This window comes from Bombina bombina, chromosome 7, assembly GCF_027579735.1.
Source record: "Bombina bombina isolate aBomBom1 chromosome 7, aBomBom1.pri, whole genome shotgun sequence".
NCBI classification, from domain to species: domain Eukaryota; kingdom Metazoa; phylum Chordata; class Amphibia; order Anura; family Bombinatoridae; genus Bombina; species Bombina bombina.
The window spans coordinates 112,737,949-112,744,952 of record NC_069505.1 but is presented as its reverse complement, the minus strand read 5'-3'; positions in this window follow the sequence as shown (position 1 = coordinate 112,744,952).

Below are 7,004 nucleotides of genomic sequence, written 5' to 3'. Positions count from 1 at the left end.
AAAGGTCAAATCTCTACTCTTTTTGATCTTTTTCACAGAAAGATTGCTAATCATCCTGATATTCATTGTTTTGTTCAGGCTTTGGTTCGTATCAAGCCTGTCATTAAGTCAATCTCTCCTCCTTGGAGTCTTAATTTGGTTCTGAGGGCTTTACAGGCTCCTCCGTTTGAACCTATGCATTCTCTGGAAATTAAATTACTTTCTTGGAAAGTGTTGTTCCTTTTAGCCATCTCTTCTGCTAGAAGAGTTTCTGAGTTATCTGCTCTTTCTTGTGAATCTCCTTTCCTGATATTTCATCAGGATAAGGCAGTGTTGCAGACTTAATTTAAATTTTTACCTAAGGTTGTGAATTCTAACAACATTAGTAGAGAAATTGTTGTCCCTTCATTATGTCCTAATCCTAAGAATTCTCTGGAGAAATCTTAACATTCTTTGGATGTAGTTAGAGCTTTGAAATATTATGTTGAAGCTACTAAAGGTTTTAGAAAGACTTCTAGTCTATTTGTTATCTTTTCTGGTTCCAGAAAAGGTCAGAAGGCTTCTGCCATTTCTTTGGCATCTTGGTTAAAGTCTTTGATTCATCATGCTTATGTAGAGTAGGGTAAGTCCCCGCCTCAAAGGATTACAGCTCATTCTACTAGGTCAGTTTCTACTTCCTGGGCTTTTAGGAATGAAGCTTCTGCTGATCAAATTTGCAAAGCAGCAACTTGGTCTTCTTTGCATACTTTTACTAAATTCTACCATTTTGATGTTTTCTCTTCTTCAGAAGCAGTTTTTGGTAGAAAAGTACTTCAGGCAGCTGTTTCAGTTTGATTCTGCTGCTTATTATTTCATTTTTTGATTTGGGTTGTGGATTATTTTTTCAGCGGAATTGGCTGTCTTTATTTTATCCCACCCCACTTATTGGCTATTCGTTAAACTGAATTGTGGGTGTGGCGAGGGGTGTATTTATAGGCATTTTGAGGTTTGTGAAACTTTGCCCCTCCTGGTAGGAATGTATATCCCATACGTCACTAGCTCATGGACTCTTGCTAATATGAAAGAAATGAATTTATCAGGTAAGTTCTTACATTAATTATGTTTTTACGATTAGTCAGCGGTGAAATAGGTAATCGCAGGCTGTCAGGTGTCTCAATATTCAGCAGTATCGCCCAATTAAAGGCATATCGCTTAAGGAATGGGAACTATGGTGACTGAATTCAACCAAAATTATTATTGTTAACTTTACTCTCTTACCTCACCTCTTACATATTTGGAGAGTTCAATAGCTGCAGTTAATGTAATACAAGATGGGAAATAAACAAAATAAAATAAAATGATATAAAGTAAATAGTAATTTTGGCTCTAGCTTGTCATTACTCAGCGAGGAATGGTGCATAATTAATTTCTTCATTGAGACCCATTGGCTGCAGGGAATTCAAATTGAATACCCACTTACATTCAGCTTTTAACAGATGATTATCAATGTTCCCATTCCTTAAGCGATATGCCTTTAATTGGGCGATACTGCTGAATATTGAGACACCTGACAGCCTGCGATTACCTATTTCTCCGCTGACTAATAGTAAAAATCCATTATGAATAAAAGGCAGTACCTTAGCCTCAGGTAATTTATGAGGCTTGAGAAAGCCTGAGCACTAGCAGGTGAAACGTACGTTGCGTGAAGCAATTGCTACGCCCACTGGAAACTCAATGTGGGCAGTAGCACCTTGATGTTTGAAGCTTGGTAACTTTGTTGCATAGTGCATGGGATATACTAACCGCTGAACACAGAATCCCGCCCGCTCACATCTACTTTGAAACGCCAGCAGCATCCAAGATTTTTGGTGAACGGCGTGTTGAGCCGACTGCGTAATAACGGAGATCAGTGTGCAGTATCCAACTATTAGGTTGACGGCAGGCATAGCCGACTGCAGCACAAGGATCCTGAGGCGTGCACTAACAAAGTGTGGTAAGAGTAGCCGGAGGCTACAGAATCAGAGGAGATCTACTGACACATTGGTGAGACAAACTGTTATTCTGATGACTCCCTAACTGGCTACTTTTCCTTACGGGACTGTGGATATCTGATAATGAGCTTCTGAACTGTATGTCCATAGGACTGTATTCTGAGCGGTTGCTTGATTGCACCGTCAATTTGGGACGCTGAACTAACATATCTCTATACTCAGCTCATATGTTCTTTAAATTTTGGTTATGGTTATACCCCCTATATACCATGTTGTATTGCAATCTTATTGTAAGTTTAATGCATGATTAATATATGGAACTAGGTCTTGGGGTACTCCATTATTTGCACTTAGTCCTTGCTTCTTTGTATTTATAAAAAGCAGACTGTCAAATGTTTGCTATATAAAATAATTTGATTTTGGACACTATCTGGGTATGTCTCTCCTTATTATGACACAGTATGTGGAGTAATTAGCTGGAAATAAGTTTGTGCTGGCTATAATCTATTTATAATCCTTTATTTGTACAATATATATATATATATATACAGTATGTATATGTATATATGTGTGTATGTGTCTATATATATATATATATATATATATATATATATATATATATATATATATATATATATATATATATTTCTTCTATAAGGTAAGACGAGTCCACGGATTCATCCTTTACTTGTGGGATATTATCCTTCCTAACACGAAGTGGCAAAGAGCACCACAGCAGTCCACCCCCCAGTCATTCTCTTTGCCTACTCTAAGTACTAGGAAGGGTAAAGTGAAAGAGGTGATAAAATATTAGTTTTTAATTTCTTCAAGCAAGAGTTTATTTTAAATGGTACCGGTGTGTACTATTTACTCTCAGGCAGCAAATGGATGAAGACTGCTGCCTGGAGGGTGATGATCTTAGCATTTGTAACTAAGGTCCATTGCTGTTCCCACAGAGGCTGAGGAGTACAGGAAACTTCAGTGTGAGGAACGGTTTCATGCTATGCAGCTATGAGGTATGTTCAGTCATTTTTTTCTGGAGAGACTGTGTATTTCAGAAAGGCTGACATTATACCCAGGAGGGTAAGCAGTAATCCTAGAGCTAAAAGAAGGGCATTACTTAGCTTGCATATGGGGCCTATTACAAATATGGTTGACACTGAATTGCAAATGTTTGTGAGCAAACGTTTTTTGATTTGGGAGTGCTTTAACGTTTTTGTGGGCAATAACGTTTTGGGCATCTTTATTAAGGGCACACATGGCTTAACATTTGGGTCTCAGAACCCACATGGCTAGTTATAACCGCTCTGGTGCGGTTCTTTAAGGCTGAGGAGACATCGAGTGAGATGGGCGGGGCCTATTTTCACGCCTCAGGTGCGCAGTTAGTTTTATCAACAAGCAGCAAGCTCTAACTTCTGAGGACCCTGGTGTATGTTTTGTGCCAAATCGAAGCTTTTACCCCCATTTTTGATCCCTGAGGGCAGGTAGGGCCACAGCAGGGCTGTGGCAAGGTGCTGAGTGTTTTTTGTTTCCGGATCTGGGCCTATTTTCGATCCGGTTTGGAAATTAAGGGGTTAATTGTTAAAACATTTTGTGGTGCAATCTTAACTACCTAAATTGTGTCTACATACAACATTTTGAAAAATTTAGTGCACGTGTATACTTTTTTTTCTCTTAAAGGCACAGTACCGTTTTTTAAGATTGTTATTTTTTTCACTAAATAAAGTGTTTTCATGCTTGTTTGTAGTCATTACTAGCCTGTTCAACATGTCTGACATTGAGGAAAGTCAATGTTCAATATGTTTAGAAGCCATTGTGGAACCTCCACTTAGAATGTGTCCCTCATGCACTGAAAGGTCAATAAATTGTAAAGAACATATTTTAGCTACTAAAAGTATGTCGCAGGATGATTCTCAGTCAGAAGAGAATCAGGTTTTGCCATCTAATTCTCCCCAAGTGTCACAACCATTAACGCCCGCACAAGCGACGCCAAGTACTTCTAGTGCGTCTAATTCTTTCACCCTGCAAGATATGGCCGCAGTTATGAATACTACCCTCACAGAGGTTTTATCTAAGCTGCCGGGGTTGCAGGGGAAGCGCAGTAGGTCTGGTGTGAGAACAAATGCTGAGCCCTCTGACGCTTTATTAGCCATTTCCGATGTACCCTCACAATGTTCTGAAGTGAGGGATTTGCTGGCTGAGGGAGAGATTTCTGATTCAGGAAAGATGTTCCCTCAGACAGATTCAGATATGATGGCTTTTAAATTTAAACTAGAACACCTCCACTTATTGCTCAGGGAGGTTTTAGCGACTCTGGATGATTGTGACCCTATTGTAGTTCCAGAGAAATTGTGTAAAATGGACAGATTCCTAGAGGTTCCTGCCTATACTGATGTTTTTCCGGTCCCTAAGAGGATTTCGGAAATTGTTACTAAGGAGTGGGATAGACCAGGTATTCCGTTCGCTCCCCCTCCTACTTTTAAGAAAATGTTTCCCATATCAGACGCCGTGCGGGACTCGTGTCAGACGGTCCCTAAGGTGGAGGGAGCTATTTCTACCCTGGCTAAGCGTACAACTATACTTATTGAGGACAGTTGTGCTTTCAAAGATCCTATGGATAAAAAATTAGAGGGTCTCCTGAAGAAAATATTTGTTCATCAAGTTGTTCTTCTCCAACCTATATCGTGCATTGTTCCTGTAATGACTGCAGCGTCCTTTTGGTTTGAGGCTCTGGAAGAGGCTCTTCAGGTTGAGACCCCATTAGATGATATTCTGGATAGAATTAGGGCTCTCAAGCTAACTAATTCTTTCATTACAGATGCCGCTTTTCAATTTGGCTACATTAGCGGTGAAAAATTCAGGTTTTGCCATTTTAGCGCGTAGAGCGTTATGGCTTAAGTCCTGGGCTCCTGACGTGTCATCAAAAGCTAAGCTTTTAGACATCCCTTTAAAGGGTAAGACCCTATTCGGGCCTGAACTGAAAGAGATCATTTCAGACATCACTGGAGGGAAAGGCCATGCCCTTCCTCAGGATAAGTCGAATAAAATGAGGACCAAAAAAAATTTCGTTCCTTTTGAAACATCAAAGGTGGTCCCTCTTCCCCTGCCGCAAAGCAATAGGGGAATTTTGCTCAATCCAAGTCAGTCTGGAGACCTAATCAGACTTGGAACAAGGGTAAACAGGCCAAGAAGCCTGCTGCTGCCACAAAGACAGCATGAAGGGGTAGCCCCCAATCCGGGACCGGATCTAGTAGGGGGCAGACTTTCTCTCTTCGCTCAGGCTTGGGCAGGAGACGTTCAGGACTCCTGGGCTTTAGAAATAGTAAGAGAAAACAACAAGTCCTGCTGCATTTGTTGTTGTGTTAAACAATAAATCCTTTATTTGCTGCTACTCTGCTTTGATTCTTTAGAAATAGTAACCCAGGGGTATCTTCTAGATTTCAAAGATTCTCCCCCAAGGGGGAGATTCCATCTTTCTCAATTGTCTGTAAACCAGACAAAAAGAGAGGCGTTCTTACGCTGTGTAGAAGACCTATATACTATGGGAGTGATCTGCCCAGTTCCGGAAACAGAACAGGGGCAAGGGTTCTACTCCAATCTGAGGAATTTGTTTATGATCTTGAGATCCAAAATTGGTCTGAAGGTTCCCTCTTTTTTGGGAACCACAAACAGAGTCCCATCTTTCAAGATGGAGACCATTCGGACTATTTTGCTGATGATCTAGGAGGGTCAATATATCACCACCGTGGACTTAAAGGATGCGTATCTACACATTCCTATCCACAAAGATCATCACCAGTTCCTCAGGTTCGCCTTTCTGGACAAGCATTACCAGTTTGTGGCTCTTCCCTTCGGGTTGGCCACGGCTCCCAGAATTTTCACAAAGGTGCTAGGGTCCCTTCTGGCGGTTCTAAGGCCGCGGGGCATAGCGGTGGCGCCTTATCTGAACGATATCTTAATCCAGGCATCAACTTACCAACTAGCCAAGTCTCACACGGACATCGTGTTGGCTTTTCTACTATCTTACGGGTGGAAGGTGAATGTAAAAAAGAGTTCACTTCTCCCTCTCACAAGAGTTCCATTCCTGGGAACTCTGATAGATTCGGTGGACATGAAAAATTTTCTGACGGAGGTCAAGAAATCAAAAATTGTATCCATCTGCCGAGCTCTTCATTCCATTCCTCGCCCGTCAGTGGCTGTGTATGGAGGTAATCGGCTTAATGGTAGCGGCAATGGACATAGTTCCGTTTGCTCGCTTGCCTCTCAGACCACTGCAACTTTGCATGCTCAAACAGTGGAATGGGGATTATGCAGATATATCTCCTCAGATAAATCTGGACGAAGAGACCAGAGACTCTCTTCTTTGGTGGTTGTCACAGGATCATCTGTCCAAGGGAATGTGTTTCCGCAGACCAGCGTGGGTCATAGTGACGACGGACGCCAGCCTATTGGGCTGGGGTGCAGCCTGGAATTCCCTGAAAGCTCAGGGATTGTGGACTCAGGAGGAGGCTCTCCTTCCGATAAATATTCTAGAACTGAGAGCGATATTCAACGGGCTTCAGGCGTGGCCTCAGCTGGCGTCGGCCAGATTCATAAGATTCCAGTCGGACAATATCACGACTGTAGCATATATCAATCATCAGGGGGGAACAAAGAGTTCTCTAGCGATGATAGAGGTTACCAAAATAATTCAATGGGCAGAGACTCACTCTTGCCATCTATCAGCAATCTATATCCCAGGAGTGGAGAACTGGGAAGCGGATTTTCTAAGTCGTCAGACTTTTCATCCGTGGGATTGGGAACTCCATCCGGAGGTGTTTGCACAATTGATTCAGCAATGGGGCACACCAGAATTGGATCTGATGGCGTCTCGTCAGAATGCCAAACTTCCTCGATAGGGGTCCAGGTCAAGGGATCCTCAGGCAGTACTGATAGATGCTCTAGCAGTACCCTGGTCGTTCAACCTGGCTTATGTGTTTCCACCATTTCCTCTCCTTCCTCGTTTGATTGCCAGAATCAAGCAGGAGAGAGCTTCGGCGATTTTGTAGCACCTGC